The sequence below is a fragment of the Tenrec ecaudatus genome, chromosome 9, assembly GCF_050624435.1.
Source record: "Tenrec ecaudatus isolate mTenEca1 chromosome 9, mTenEca1.hap1, whole genome shotgun sequence".
In the NCBI taxonomy this organism is placed as follows: Eukaryota; Metazoa; Chordata; class Mammalia; order Afrosoricida; family Tenrecidae; genus Tenrec; species Tenrec ecaudatus.
This window is the reverse complement of record NC_134538.1, coordinates 70,580,242-70,597,460: the sequence shown is the minus strand read 5'-3', so window position 1 is coordinate 70,597,460 and position 17,219 is coordinate 70,580,242. Positions and strand designations below refer to the sequence as shown.

The 17,219-nt window shown below is 44.7% G+C and overlaps 1 protein-coding gene across 1 annotated transcript in view; it reads right to left on the bottom strand.

The window, feature by feature from the left end:
- ELMO1 (engulfment and cell motility 1) overlaps positions 1-17,219 on the bottom strand; it is a 673,946-nt gene that overhangs the window by 202,570 nt on the left and 454,157 nt on the right. The gene's annotated exons all lie outside the window — the stretch shown is intronic.

The window sequence follows — 17,219 nt, the reverse complement described above, 5'->3', positions numbered from 1 at the left end:
AGCTTATCTAAATCCTTATCTAAACTATTCTATTTATACAAAAATATGGGATTAGGTCTCTTGGGAGTATCAAGCCAGGGTCCAGCTTTCTACCAGCCAATTTGACCTTCTGTCAAGCATTTTCTCTAACCAGTGTGGTCTCTGAGAAATTCAAATGGCGATTTCTACCCCTGAGCTCAAAATATACACTAATCACATTCATTCTCACCATTTCAAACAGGAATAACCAAAGACTACAACCAAACACAATAATCAAAACTTTAACTTCCCATATTCTTTCCAGAAAACAACTCAGTAAACTGCAAGGATATAGCTGACTTTTGGCAAGCCAAAAAAGGAACACTGCCATGAGGGAGAGGTCAAACAAAGAACTCTTCTCCATCTTTATGATTTCTCTAGTACCCAACTCCCAAGGTACCATCATGTGTTAGTCTGGGTAGACTAGAGAAACAAAGCCATGGACACACATATGTGTATAAGAAAGAGATTTACATACAAGAGCAATTGAACATTGAGAAGACATCGCAGCCCAGTGCAGATCAAGTCCATAAGTCTGATATTAGTCCATATGTCCGATATCAATCTATAAAGTCCTCTTCAGACTCACAGAGCACATGCAATGATGCCAAATGTAGAAGATCACAGGCCAGTGGGGAGAAGGTCTTTGGATCCAGTGTCATTGGAAACATCTTAGCGCTGGCAGGGGTCTCTGGATGACTTCTCCAGCACCCAGAGCTGCATCAGGGTGGGTCCATGAGTCTTGTCAGCTGCTATGTCTCCCAGGGTGTGAACAGAGAGTCTCTTACCTCCAAGGAGGAAAGTTCAGCAATTCCCAGAATCCTTAGTGAAGGCCACACCCACAGAGATCTCATTGGCTATATCCTGATTAACAGCCTAGATTCCACCCCTACACTCTTAATCCTCAAATTGACACTAGATTATGTAACTGCCACATATGCATTTGGGAATCTATGACCCATGGGCTTAAGGATGTGCTGTGTTAGAAGCAAGGATGATGTTTGACTACATTTTTCCTCTCAAATTTTCAAAATGCATTCAGTATTGGGGATGATCAACTGGGGAGTGAGGGGGTGTTCAATTCATCTGACTCATTTTTCCCTTTCATTTCACTGACAGTGGGGTCAATAAAGTTGGCATCTCCCAGTGAAATAACTTATGTTGTCACCTCCAGCTACGGTTGCCTCTCACAACAGAGCACATAAAACCCTCAGTAATGTTTTTTTGGTTCTAATATTACTATTGTAATTCCCAAACATCATTGAATTAATAGCAATAGTAGTGGCATTTTTTTTAAAACCCAGCAAAATTAAAACCATACCTTTAAATTTAATATAGCACACGTAGACAAAACCACATGGTTCAAAGCATCACTGTAATTGGCAGTATGTATAAGGCTTCTATGGGTGTAAATCTTGACAGATGCAGGGGGTCTCATATTTCTCCTGTAGAGCAGCTGGTAGTTTTGAACCGCTAACCTTAGCATGAGCCATCCAATGCTTACCCAGCAGCATGAGCAGGGCTCCTTGTAGCACCGTCAACCAACTCACTGCCGCTGAATCACTTTCGACTCATGACACCTCTATAGAAGAGAGCAGAACTGCACCCCTGTGTGTTTCCAAGACTGGAACTCTCCAAGCGTAGACGGCTTCATCTTCCCCTGTGGAGCAGCTGGTGGTTTCAGACTGCTGACCTCATGACTAGCAGTCCAACAGGTGCCCCCCCCCCAGTTCCACCAGCTCTCCTTTGTAGTGCCTTAAAAGATTCACAACATAAATGAGCACATCGAGTTTGCCTCCCAAGTCTACTTATACATGTAAAGTGGGATTAAAAATGCTTCGGTTGCGATAAGCACAGAGCTATTTTTATCAAAAATAAAGACATTTCTGCTGAAATGCTGCACGGACATTGGTGAGTCGATTTAGTGTCACCGGCATGACCTGTGCCCTTTTCAGCTCCCCAGTGACACCCCTGTTGTAGGCAGGCATGGTGACAAGGCAGATGGCTTTCCTGGGACACGAGATGGTGAAAAGGGAACACTGGCCCCAGACGGCCAGGGTTCCAATCCTAACTCTGCCAGGGTTCCGATCCTGAGCCTGCCATTTACAGGCTGTCCTCGCCTCCTTTTCCTCAACTGGAAACTGGAGGCAACAGCAGTGCACACCTCATCAGCTTATTAGGAGGCTGAACTGGGGAGACTGGCTTAAGAACAATGCCTTTATGAACCAAGAGGGGTTAATGTCCATAATTAAAGTGGACCCAGCCATGCCCACTGTAGAGTGTCAGCTGACGTCACTTTGTAGAGATGGTCTCCACCACACTCACCAAACTCACTGCCGTCCACTCAGTGCCGACTCATAGCGACCCTGCAGGACAGGGTAGAACTGCCTCTTTAGGTTTCCGAGACTTTAAATCTTTACTGGATTAAACCGTCTTTTGTCTCTCCCCCAGAGCTGCTGGGTGGGGGGGGGGAGCGGGTGGGAGGGGGCGGTTCCAATCACTGCCCCATGGCTGGCAGCTCAGTGTGTAGCCACTAGAGTGACTTTAGGTAGGGTCAAGGTTTAAACAGAGAAACCAAAGCAGGAAGAGTGACGTTTACAGTATTGGCTTTTAAGAGAAACAAAAACACTCATTGAGAGGGGGAAAAAGACGTGTTCAACTAATAGACAATGATTTTATAAATGAAATGTAGAGAAAGGCTTTAATGAGACAAAAATAGTGAGACTCTCTGAGACCAACTTGTTTTTAACTATACTATTTTTAACACAATGAGATTCTGCTGTAGAAAATAGAATCAACTTAATTGTCTTCTAAGTGTGGAATATTAAGATATTTTGAGGGCCTAGGGTACAACCAATTCTATTAATTTGCTGACATCTAGTTCATATAAAAGTAGACTATCTTTGAAAGCAACTATAATCTATGTACCAATGTACTGAAAAATGTAAGCAAGATTGTTGCATACTTATGTAGCAATTTGTTTTGTCTTTAAGCCTTGAAGTATTGTAAATGACTGCTAACTCAAAGGTTGCTGGTTCGAACCCACCCAGCAGGCTGTGTAGGAAAGGCTTCATGATCTATGGCACAGTTCTACTCCGTAGCAATGTATGGGCTCGTTGTGAATTACAAGTGCTTCAAGAGTAAAACATCTGTCTTTTTAATGTGAGATGAGGAGCCCTGGGGGTACTGATAGTTCAGGGCTTGCTACTAACTGTGAGTTTAGTGGTTCAAATCCTGGCAGTCTCTTGCTGCAACAGCAGCCTTTGGAAACTCTGTAGGACACACTTCAGTGCTGACTAGGGGTCACCACGATTCAGAAGTGACTGAGAGGGACCCGGCTTTGGTTTCCATGATGGGCCATGGCTCGGTAACGGTGTTCTGGTTTCGGGGAGCTGGGGCAGCTGCAGCACAGTGAGGAGGGAGTGCTCCCCTGCAAGAAGACCCTGGAGAACAGTGTTAGCTCCTGTCCCAAGGTCTTGGGAAGGTCATCTCAGTCCACTGGCTTCCAAGTTCCTGACTTATCTAGGTGATAGGTTAATTGAGTCTTAAGGCATCTATGAAGTCCTAGAGGCATAGTGGTGATGCATTGGACTGAGATCTAAGGGTCAGATGTTCAAAATGACCAGCCACCGCTCTGCAGAAGGCAGGGTTTTCTACTCCTGTGAAGAGCTGGAATCTCAGAAACTACAGGGGCAGTTCTACTCTGCTTTACAGAGTCACTAGGAGTCAGAATTGACTCGAGGCAGTGAGTTGGGCTATGTATTTTTGGTCTGAAACCCTACATTTTAAGATTGTGAACACACACACACACACACACACACACACACACACTAGAAGGTCTTTTCAACTTCAATCATTGCAGAACTTAGAGGACATGACTGCTCTGAACTTGAGGTCCCACGCTATGATTTCCTTTATTCAACGGTCACCTCCTTATTTCATGTGGGAGCCAAAGCGTCAAAATGGCGCTTGAAAGGTTCAGGCATTTTCAAAAAGCTAATATTTATTCTTCTCTTCTAAAAAAAAGGCCAGCTGTTTTCACAACCTTTTCAACTATTAATGCCACCGAACACAGTCTTTTACATAAGAAAACTACCTGACAAACGAGAGAGTGACAAGATGACATAGGCAAGTGTGCCTAATTTCTGCTCTTTCGCGGAGATTTTCTAGAACAAATATAATTTTGAGATGCTGAAAGCCTTTGTCCCTTACTCACCTGGACCTTGTTATGCTAAGAGAGACTGAAGCGGTTTGCAAATGGTGAGGTGAAAGTTCCGGCAACTTCTGAATGTGAACTATAAGCTATTTTATCAGCAATGTTTGGGATAATGGTGTACATTGAGAGGGTTACCTGCACTGATCAAAATTATAAATTACAGGAAAAGGGGATGTGTGCAGTGGATGACTTACCACCATCCTTCTAAGGTCTGTGGTCTTGTGACTTCCACAAAACATTTGGGTAAGGCCAGGCATTCAGGGTGCATGTGGCCCACCACGGGGATTGGACGGCTTACTAACAATGTGCGTAAATTGTTGTGGTATTGGGTCAGGCAAACAGATATGTAGAACCCTAAAGATAAAGCGGGAATTGGTCATTTTTGTCATCCCACCAGGTTTAGAATGAGCCATCCAGGTGTGGGGGTGGGTGGCATGTATTTCACTACCACAAAGAAGAGCCTGGGACAAAATGTGTCCTGTAGATTCATAGTCCCTGTGCTGAGAACCTCCTAGACTCGGAGGACACAGAGAGATGTAGCACCTGAAACTGTGAGCACAATCGAATACGGCATCAGAGAAGGGCAGCTGCAGACCCAGGAGGCTGGTGTGGCATGGTGTGGTCCAAGAAGCAAGGTGGCTGCAGCGGATGTATGACTTCCCCAAGCAGGGCAGAGGCCAGATCTGGGGGCTGCAGTTCATAAAGAAGCCTATCTGTGGGCATAGCTGAGAAGAAGCTTCCCAGGTGGAAGAGGTCTATTTTAGATATTCCTGATCCTGAACTACAACCTCATAGTTCTCTAATAAACGCCATAAGTGTGAGTTCTAAATGGACACTGACATGATTTACTGAATCCCGTATAGAGAGTGTATGTGGGACGGAAAGGTGTGTCAGAATTGGTAAAAGGGGCGGAGAGAAAAAGGACATCTGACGTCCATCTTCTAGGGGTCAACTTTGGGCAGATGCGGACCTTGATTCTCCCTGCTCCCCGTTCTGCGGTAGAAGAGGTCTGATAGTCATGGGGCTATGTTAAGCGGGGATCGGTGGTAGACACAGAAGCATGTTAGCACATGCCCATTTACTCAGAGCAGTTGTCCAATCTTACTAGTACCCCACAGCATGTAAACTCAAGTGAGAACACTTCATGGTCCTCTGGTCCACCTGGATAATATATCTATCACCTCTCTGAAGCAAACCGAGGCGTCCTGGTGGTGTAGTGGTTAGGAGTTGGGCTGTGATTTGCATGGTGGGGAGTTGGAAGCCACTAACAGCGCTGAGGGGAAAGACTGGGTGTTCTATTCCTGTAAACAGTGAAAGTCTCAGACACCCACAGGAGGCTGCTAGGAGTCAGTATCAACCCAGCAACAGGGAGTTTGGTTTGGTTTCGATGCACAAGTCTATGTATGCCTTTGCAGAAGATCACCTTCCCCTCATGGCCTTGGGGTTTCTATTTTTAAATCTAGTATTCTTCCAAAGTCTGATTCTGGAGGGTGGTACTGTGTGGGAAGATGCTAAAAGTTCAGAACCTCCTGTAGGTGGGATAGGTCAAAAAAAGGGGAGGGAGGGCAAAGAACTTGAGGTTCATGCACTGCCGTGGGGCTCAGCCAATCGAGAAGCTGCTGCTCCTGCTATTTCAGGACAGAGATCAGAGGCTGTCAAACTTCGCAGCTCCTGAAGTTGCCTTTCATAGAACTCTGGATATTCTTTCCTCTCCGCTATGATGCCTAAAAATAGTACGAAATCTACACTGAAGAAACACGCGATAGCTAATCCAATGCTTCCTTATTCGCTTTCCCTATGGGTCTTTTCATAAGGACAAGGAGAGAAAAGACTACTGACTCATATTAGAGCTAAAAATCAGACTCACTGTACTAAAGGACCGCCAATTCAGCAAGAAGGACCTAAGGCCGCATCCCAGCCGGGCAGAAGGTATTAATAAAAATGCAGAGGTTCCGAAGTCAGGCTGGCCTTGATGCAAACCTTGCTGTTTCTACTTACTAGCAACAAGACCCTGCTCAACTTAGATAGTTCCTCTGGACGCCGATTTCCTCATTAAGGAAAAAACAAGACAATTACTTTTTATATCATCAGGTTTCTGCAAGGATTAAATGTAGAGCAATTAGCATAGTGACTAAGAAACAATAAACACTCAGCAAATGTCCGCTGTTACCAGCTTTAATCACAAAATTATTATTATTGTACTTAGGTAAAATGATGTTTGTTAGAATTAAAAGCAGTGTCTATAAATATGCTGCAGATAGTCAGCGGATGTTGGCATTTATGAAGATGCTGGGCACTCGTCATACATGTTAAATTTATTCACACAGAGCCTCCTTGATTTCACTTTCGATTCCTTTAGAATTTGAGCAAAGTGGGGACTCCTCATAAAGGCAGTGATTCAATCTCAGGAGGATAAATCCTCTTTTATCCAAATTCCCTACAGAACATCAAAAATAATTTTGAAATTGCAATATGCTTACATCCTCCTTGGAAACCAGAATGGGAGCCCTGATGGCATTGTTGGGGGTGTTGGACTGCTAACTACAAGGTTGGTAGTTCAAACTCACCAGTGCTTCTGCAGGAGGACGAGGAGGCTATCTGCTCTGGTAAAGATTTACAGCCTCAGACATTCAACAGAAGGTCCTTAGGAGTCAGAACAGACACCATTGCAGTGGTTTTGGAGGTAAGTGGAGACTTAAAAAAAAAAACCACACACACACAGTGATCTCAGTACTCCAGAAATTCTGGATGGTCCATGCAAGACTTCCGTGAGCAGAGTAAGCCAATTTCTCGTGTCCCATCCTCGTCACCAAAAAAAAAAAAAAGAAAGCCAATTTCACCTTTACCAAGAGGTAATGGAAAGAATGCCTAAGAGAAGTCCAGCATCATGAGAGAACCCAGAACTAGGGGCTAACGGCAAAGGCAGCCCAGGGGCTAACTGAGGAGAGAGGCAAATCTTTAATATTGCTAAGAAGTGATCCAAGTAGCAGATTCTAGACAATGTGGAAATTCAGTAGCAGCTTTAGGTGATAGGTCGGTATAATTTGTCAACCTGGCCAATAGGAACATGCTCTCTGGTGATTGGGCCAGCGTGTGACTGCTAGTTCTCTGCCTCAACTTGGGAGCTACTCTACCTGTGGGAATGCCAAGCCATGGATCATGTCTCTAGAACTCAAGTTTCCTTCAAGACCTGCTTCGCCGCCCTGCTGGTGTATACAGTGCTTGAGACAGTTGGATCCTGTCATCTTGCTGACTATTTGTGACCTGACTTGCTGTTTGCTGCCTGTGGCTGGACTGCCTGCACTACCCCATAGAAGACTCAACTGTCAGCTCATGAGTTGAAGGACTTCAAGTATATTAACTGTTCCATGGAAGTGAGTTGAACTGAGCCCTTTGTACTGCTCTGTGGACTAATTAACTATTATATTCCTTTGTGCTGTATCTATATAAATTGTATGTGTGTGTGTATAAGAAAGAGCTTTATCAAAAGATATACTGTCTGGGGTCTTAAAGGCTTGAAGGTAAACAAGCGGCCATCTAGCTGAGAAGCAACAAAGCCCACATGGAAGAAGCACACCAGCCTGTGTGATCACGAGGTGTCGAAGGGATCAAGTATCAGGCATCAAAAAACAAAAAGAAATTAAATCATTGTGAATGAGGGGGAGTGCAGATTGGGGACACAAGACCCATCTGTAGGCAACTGAACATCCCCTTACAGAAGGGTCATAGGTAAGAGACGAACCAGTTAGGGTGCAGTGTAGCAACGATGAAACATACAACTTTCCTCTAGTTTCTTAAAGGTTGCTCCTCCCCAACCTCAACCAATATCATGATCCTAATTCTACCTTAGAAATCTGGCTAGACCAGAGAATATACACTGGTACAGATAGGAACTGGAAACACAGGGAATCCAGGGTGTACGATCCCCTCAGGACCAGTGCTGAGAATAGTGATACTGGGAGGGTAGAGAGAGAGTGGGTTGGAAAGAGGGAACCGATTACAAGGATCTACATATAACCTCCTCCCTGAGGAATGGACAACAGAAAAATGGGTGAAGGGATTGGGAAAGATATGACAAAATAATAATAATTTATAAACTATCAAGGGTTCATGTGGGAGAGGGGCGTGGGGAGGGAGAGGGAAAATGAGGAGCTAATACCAAGGGCTCAAGCAGGAAGCAAATGTTTGGGGAATGATGATGGCAACACATGTACAAATGTGCTTGACACAATAGATGGATGTATGGATTGTGATGAGTTGTACGAACCCACAATAAAATGATTTTAAAAAAAGAGCTTACATACAAAAGGAGTTGACTATTGAGAAAACATCCCAGCCCAGTCCAGATCAAGTCCATAAGTCTGATATTAGCCCATATGTCTGATAGTAATCAATGAAGTCCTTTTCAGACTCATGAAACACATGCAATGATGCCGAATGCAGGAAGATCACAGGCCAGTGGGTGCAAAGTCTTGTGGATCCAGTGGCAGTGTAAGCATTTCAGTGCTGGCATGAGGCTCCATGTGGCTCCTCCAGGCCTCTCACTGCCGTCAGCATAGTTCCATGTGTCTAATTAGCAGAATCTCTCAGGGAGTGAGCAGAGAGAAAGTGTGTCTCCATTCTCCAAGGAGGAAATACAGGAGTTCCCAGAATCCTCAGGAGAAGCCATGCCCACTGCTATAACCCGATTGACAGACTAGACTCCACCCCTTCACTCTTAATCCTCTCAAATCCCAAATTAACACCAGATTATGTAAGTACCACACCTTACCTCCAGAAGTTAGGAAAAAGTGGCTGAAAGGGGGACTTGTTATACAGAAAATAACCCTCAAATATATAACGTGATTCAGCAAGGTTGGTAAAGATCAGGCCAATGTAAAAATAAAATCAAAGGGAGTTCTAAGTACTAATAACCAGCAATTAGAGTAGATCTGGGAAAGATGTGTAAAACTCCTCTAATCAACACTGTACAGCAGTGTTTGGGTTTTTGAAAAAATGGAATCACCAACAACAATAACAAAACCAAATTGACTGCCATAAAGTCAATTCCAACTCATAGCAGCCCTATAGGACAGAGTAGAGCTGCCCTTGTGAGTGTCTGAGGCTGTTTTCTATTGTTCCTTAAAGCAGTAGAAGGCTTCAGTAATGTGGGGATGTAAATAGGTTAACCACTTCAGACAACAGTGTGGCAGGGTTTCCTAAAGCTCACGTATTCATATTGTATGCTCCAGGAATTCCACCAAAATATAGACACCAAATGGGTATGTGTGCATGTCCATATGCATGTACACACACACACTCCAAAAGAGATATGAAGCATGTTCATAGCAACCCAATTTTTTTTATAACCAAAAGTCTGCAACAGTCCAAATGTCCATCCAACAACTTTTGTTGTTCGGTCCTGTTGAGTTGGTTCGGACTCAAAAAGAGCCCGTGTGCAACAGAACAAAACACGGCGCGGCACCCTCCTCACCATTGTGCTTATGTTGGAGCCCATTCTTGGCTCTCAATGGGCTGTCAGATCTGCCTACTCAAGGGTCTTCCTCCCTTTACTTCTCCTCTTCTTTACCAAGCATGGTGTCATTTTCCAACAGAAGGTGAGATTTTTTTTTAAAAAGGAAAAATAATGCTGCCCATTATAAAACACAGTTACAAGACATAATATCTATTTTAAAAACTATACTACAAAAAATAACAGGGGTCGATCAGAGACATACTGTTGAGTAAAATGAGCCCAATATGATATGATTCTGCTTTAGGGGTCTGGCGGTGCAGTGGGTTACAAATGAGTCTACTGAGGGCAGCAGTAGTCGCTCCGAGAGAGGTGGGGCTGTCTCAGGCCAAGATCGCAGCCTAAGACACTCACGGGGGCAGCTCTACTCTGTCCTACAGGGCTGCTAAAAGTTGGATTTGACTTTATGGCAGTGAATTTGGTTTTGTGGTTATTGTTGTTGGTGATTCCATTTTTTCAAAAACCCAAACAGGCAAACTTCAGATACAATGAGGGAATAGTAAGGGAGGAAGACCTATCCGGTAAAGGAGGGAGAAGGGATGAGGGGTGGGGCGGGTCAAGAAGGTCACCATCAACCCAAACCAAACTCATAGCCATCAAGTCAACTTCTGCTCATTGGTTTCTGAGACTGTAAGTCTTTACAGGAATGGAAAGCCTTGTCTTTCTTCCACTAGGTGTCTGGTAGCTTCAAGCTGCTGACCTTGGGCTATCAGCTCAATGCATAACCAGAACCCCGCCGTGGCTCCCAGGAGGTCTCCAGGGTTGAAAACTCTTTCTGTCTTGATCTGGGTGGTGGCTAGGTAGGACTGGAGGGTTGGAATTTTGAACATTTGCTGAGCTTTGCACTTAGTATTTGAACACTTTGACAGATTCATGTCATACTTTCATTAAAAAGTTATCTTTCAAAAGTAAGCTCTGGACTTTCCGAGAGAGTGAGACAGGAAAATTATATTTCAAACAGCGTGGCTGTTCAGAGTAGTGCTGCCTTTGGCCAGCCCTGTACCTCTATTACCAACTGGCAAGATGCCCGGGAGCCAGTTGGCCCCAGCTAGACCCTGCTCTGCCGTCCATGATGTGTGTGACCTGGTACTCAGGAACACAGAAAGACACAGATAAGGCCAAGGAAATAGGCAGGTTTGATATCATATCGGGCTTTGTGGGGAGTAAGACTTCATTCCAGCTGAAATGACAAGCCAATAGAGGGGCTCGGATGGGGACGAGATAAAGTGACAACTGTCAGCCTCCATTCTGACTTCTATTGTTGGCCTCTTCTTAATGAAATTAAAATCGAGGTAATCTGAATAGTTTCATTATTCTGACATAAGATGACTCAGTATTTTACTTTGTTCTGGATGAGTGGTAAAGATGGTAAAATGCTAGCATCCGTTCTAGGGGTGAGACCGGGGCCAGAATTCTCCCTGCGCATTTATTAGTTATGGAAACTCAACCGAATCGCTTAATGTCTCCTATCCACTCTCATTATCATGAGACTAGCAGTACCCAATTAATCATGGGGTTGGCTCAGGCCCAGGCTGAATTATGTTCCATTGTCACATCAGTCTGGGGCAGAGTATGAATGGCAGCACATATCAACAACATTGCTCACATCTCAGATTCTTGAGCAAAACTGTAATGAGGATTCCCATAAAGCATAGCATTGTGCCTGGCTTATCATAAGCCTTCCATAAATGCGAGTCAGGAATCAAAAGATATAGTGTCTGGGGTCTTAAAGGCTTGAAGATAAACAAGCGGCCATCTAGCTGAGAAGCATCAAAGCCCACATGGAAGAAGCACATCAGCCTTTCTGACCAGAGGTATAGAAGGGACCAGTTATCAGACATCAAAGAACTAAAAATCATCTATCAGTGGGTGCCCACCTTCCTGATACGAGCAATGAAGACAAACATGTGCATAAGCAAATGTGCTGAAGAAAGCTGATGGTGCCTGGCTATCAAAAGATATAGCATCTGGGGTATTAAAGGCTTGAAGATAAACAAGCAGCCATCTAGCTGAGAAGCAACAAAGTCCACATGGAAGAAACATACCAGCCTGTGTGACCATGAGCTGTTGAAAGGATCAGGTATCAAGCACCAAGGAACAGAAAATCATATCATTGTAAATGTGGGTAAGGGCAGAGTGGAGACTCAAGACCCATAGGTAGCCAACCAGACACTCCCTTACTGTAGGTTTTTGGGGAAGAGATGAGCTAGTCAGCGTGCAGGGTAGCAATGATGAAACATATAACTTTCCTCTAGTTCTTAAATGCTTCCTCCCTCCACTATCATGATCCCAATTCTACCTTACAAATCTGGCTAGACTAGAGGATGTACATTGGTACAGATAGCAACTGGAAACATAGGGACTCCAAGACAGATGACTTCTTCAGGACCAGTGGTGACAGTGGCGATGGTGGAGGCTGGAGGGAATGTGGGGTAGAAAAGGGGAATTGATTATAAGAATCTACTTATAGCCTCCTCCCTGGGGGATGGACATTAGAGAAGAGAGCGTGGGGAGACGTCGGAAAGTGTAACATATGACAAAATAATAATTTATGAATGATGAAGGGTTTATGGGGTAGGGAGCAGTGGGGAGGGAGGTGAAAATGAGCAGCCAGTATTAAGGGCTCAAGTAGAAGGCAAATGTTTTGGAATGATGATGGCAACAAATGTACATTTGTGCTTGGCACAATGGATGTTTATATGGATTGTGATAAGAATTATACAAGCCCCAATAAATTACGGATACATTAAAAATGTTCTAAGTTATCACAAAATGTGAATTACATAAAATTATGTATTAAATGTAAAAAATTAGAGTCAGGAGATGCTGTGTAGAATACAAGCAGGGGGTGTCTGCCCCCTGTCCCCACCTAGCCATGCTGTTGGGGGAGGGGGAGCTTCAATTTAAGAAAAAGTTTAGCTTAAAGTCTAATATGTTGACTTTGAATTTCCCTTCAGGAAAGTATTCAAGCTTCCCTGAGAAGTTACAAGCCAACATTCCCAGAGTCATTTTGTGAAATGTGTAGCCAATGGAAAATAAGCAGAAATTCCAGTGAATTAACATTTCTGATAAGAACTGAGTTAAATGACTCCAGGGAGTGAGGCTGTAATTGAGAAATGGTTTACTGGTCTATTCTGAATCTCCCCCGTCCCCCTCCTGTTTGTACTCAGCTGGAAACAAAGATGTACAGAAAAAGACAACTAATAATTTCTGAAACCTTTTAGAGGTCTAAGGACAGTCCTTTCCTGGCCAAGAGAGAGCGCGAGAGAGAGCGAGAGAGCGAGAGAGCGAGAGCGAGAGAGCGAGAGCGAGAGCGAGAGCGAGAGCGAGAGCGAGAGCGAGAGCGAGAGAGAGAGAGAGAGAGAGAGAGAGAGAGAGAATGAGAGAAGCAAGGGGGAATGAATTGGCTTGGAAGGAGTATCAGGTTTATAGTATGAGATGTGATGAGCATGTCATTGTTAAACCTATTGTATCTACTTTTTGCAGGCGATGTTGCTGGAATGTAGGGCTAGTCAAATGGATGTTTAGCAAAGAGGACAATTCTAATTCTACGGTTGATATGAGTGCCTTGTGTTTCCCAAGAGCTATTCCTCTTGGTACCTATCACTGAGACCACATTTGGTAATAGGATGTCTGAAAGTAGAGAGAATTAACATGAGATCATGCTAGCATGCAGTGAGCCCAGAACAAGAGGAGGCGGCACACGGAGAGGAGACATGCACAGAGGGAACCCAGCCATGGGAGGATGGAGGCAGAGATTAGTGACGCTGCCATCAAACAAGGAACATCTGGGGGCGACCAGGAGGTAGAAGAGGCAAGGAAGGACCCTCCCAGAGAGTCTTCAAACAGAGTACGTTCCAGACAACCCGTGATGCCAGCCTTACAGAGAGGACCACAGTGTCCTATTGGAAGCCTTCCCACTTCGTGCTAACCTGCTATGCGGCAGTGCTAGGAAAGTGATGCTCCATCCCCAAATCCAAGATCTCTTTGAAATGAAAGAGGATGCCTTCACTGTTTGAATCACCCGCTTTGTGGCATCTGTTAGGACAAAGACAGGGATTCGTGCTGTGGCCAGCAGTCCAAGCCTGGGCATGGAAGAGCTTATTCAGGAAGGAGGGTCTGTGCGTCCTTGTTAAAACTTCCTTGTGTGGAACATTATTCCGAGAAGTGGCACATTAAGAGGCTGTCATACAGCAAGTTTAGTGTGGCTATAAATAATTGCCTGCCCAGCCATGTGAGCTGGGCGCATGAGGGATAGGGTGAAATAGCCGCAGATGAATGAACAGCAAGGGTGAGCCTCCCTGAAGACTGGGCAAAGCAATGACACCAAGTCCGTCTCTCTAGGAAAATGATTCTAGACGGGCAGGCGTGAAGTGAGTCTGGAGCTGGGGAGCTATGCTCCGGGGCTGTTCTGAGTCAGCGGCTGAGAAATCAACCTGGGCATTCTACCCTGTCCTATAGCGTCATCCTGAGTCAGAAGTGACCGGATGGCAGTGAGTTTGTTTGTCTGGCTTTGTTTTTATCAGTATCTGCAGGTCATGCGTGACCTGGGTCTTGCTTACTTCTCAAAGCCAGGTCTTTCTCTTCTGTCCCAAAGGCCTCAAAGGATGCACGGCGATATTAAGAGTGTATGAAACCTGGGTTGTAAAATTAAGAGAAATATGGGGAATATTTAGGCTAATAATCCCCTGATGATCATACTTTTGCCAACTGATGATTTGGAAGGATGAAGATTTATAGCAGTAAAAACATAACAAGTTAAGGTCTTCATATTTGTATTTGTGTACAGTATAGTCCGGAGAAGCTGGGTTGTATGAAGAAGAATGTGGTATTGGGAATGGAGGAAGGCTTAGGAACCACCTGCCATATGCAGATAACAAAGCCTTGCTTGCTGAAAGAGAGGCGGGCTTGCAGCACGTGCTGATGAAGACTAGGAATTGCAGTCTTCCATATGGATTACGACTCACTGTGAGGATGACCAAAATCCTCACATCTGGACCCTTCAGTAACATCAATGACAAAATGAGAAAAGATTGAGTTGCCAAGGATTTCATCTTGCTTGGATCCACAACCACTGCTCACGGAAGCGCAGTGAAGACAGCACAGAGCGTGTTGCCTTGGGTAAACTCTTACACCAGACCTCTTTGAAGTGTTGAAAATCAAGGATGTCATTTTGACGACTAAGATGCACCTGACCCAAGCCAAGGCATTTTCAGTTGCCTGATACGCATGTGAAAATTGAACGCTGAGTAAGCAAGACCAAAGATGAATTGATGCATTGAATTATGGTGCTGGCAAAGAATATTTACCACGAGAGGCCAGTGGCAGAAAAAGGCTATCCTGCTGGTTACAGTGGAGGGGCAGGGACAATGAGGAAGGCCCTCGACAAAATGGACCGACACATCCACGGCAACAATGGGCTCAAACCTAGGAACAATTGTGAGGATGGCGCTGGACCGGCGGTGTTTCCTTGTGTTGTGTACAGGGTCTCTGGGAGTTGCAACTGACTCTACTATACCAAACAACCACTAACAACACTCAGCTCAGTCCCCTTGACTCAATGGACCGATGTGACGAGAACCTCAGAGACCAGGTTTGTGGACGCAGAAGCAAAGAGGCACTCACAAGTTATGAACCGAAGGCCAAAGCCCCCAGAGCATAGCCTGGACCATAGAGATGGCAGTTTAGAAAAAGGTCTTCCCACAGGTGTTTGAACTAATAGCTGAAGCATGAAATGACATTAATATCAAGAGTGGCGAAAACCTGGTTAGTTTCCTAATACCAGGGCATTAGGTGAAAATCCGCTGGATGTGAAAATGGAAGGTGGCCCACACCACTGAGAACCATTGCTGAGTCCAGCTGAGCAAGTTAATAATCACAGCCGATGTTCCACTCCCCTCACACCTCAGCCTTCCTCACTGCCAGGCACCCAGAGTCAATGCACCAATTAGATAGTCATTTTCTTACTCTGTCACACAAGTAAAATGCCAGACAATGATATGGTTGATCAAGGAGAAGTCCATGTGCTCTGACTGTGGTAGACTTTATGTCAACTTGAATTTGTATGACAGTGTAGGAGTGGAGCCCTACCCATCATCAGGTCGCAGCCTGACGGTGCCTCTTTTGGGGGTGGTCTTTCTACACGAGCGACAGTGAGCGCTTCTTCCTTTCTCTCGGCCTCTGCTTTCCTGCTTGCTGGGACTCTGTGCTTGCCTCCAGGGCAGCCCCCTGTGCGCCCCTCAACCCTGAGCACTATTGACACCCTGTCACGTTTCCACTGAATTTGGGACTAGGGGCTTGTGAACCCACCAGCCTGCGATCTTGCTGCACCATCGCCGGTAGCTCTGTGAGTCTGAGAGGGCTCCACAGTTCGCATCGGACCCATAGACACGTTGGAGTGGGCTGGCACGCCTCGAGAGAAGATTGTATCTTGGAATAAAGCTCTTTCTTACACATAACTGAGTGTCGCTGGCTTTGTTTCCCTACTTAGCCCGCCCCAACACACCGGATACCAGGGTACTCAGGGAATGGAAAATACGGCTACGTGCAAGTTTGTCCAGAGTCCCTGCGCTTAACCAGCCTATTTTCCTAACACTTGTGGAAAGAGGGTTTCCGGCCCTGGGTGATTTTAAAGCAAACATCCACAGTCCCTAGAATGTATTTGCTGTCATTCAAAAATACCTTTAATTTTACTTCTTTCTGCTGTGAGCCATTATGTGAATGAAGCCCAGTCTCACCAACGAAGGCAAGTTTTGGATATACGGTTTTTACCGTTGTGCTAGCTAGCACGCTCTTTCTACCCATCCGCGGCGGCACTGTCAGCACAGAGATGCTACTTTTTAAATGACTACGGGAGAAAATCAACACTTTAGAGACTCTTAATTACAGAGTCTTTCTATTTGCTTGTTGGTTTAGTATTAAGAAAAAAGACATAAATTGCATATTCTTTAATGTAAGGTAACTATCCTGAAAGATTATGAGAATCAGGTTAGACAGTTTATTTGGGGGGCAAGCATTCACATAGTGCGTAAAATACATCAACCGCTGTTCTCAGTTCTTGAATATTATGAAATCATTTAATTCTCATGCAAGTCCTGTGATACAGGTTCAGTTCTTATCTCTAATTCACAGGGGATAGAGTCAAGGCACAAGGAGGCCACATGGGCTTGCCTGGGGTCACACCCACAGCCAGAAAGTGGCAGGGCCAAGATAAACGCACAAGAGGCAACTGGCCTACAAAGTTTGTTACACACACACACACATGCATGCACACACACACGCACACACAGGAGGCAACTGGCCTACAAAGTTTGTTACGCACGCACGCACGCATAGGAGGCAACTGGTCTACAAAGTTTGTGTTCTCTCTCTCTCTCTCTCTCTCTCTCTCTCTCTCTCTCTCTCTCTCTATATATATATATATATATATATATATATATATATATATATATATATATATATATATATATATAT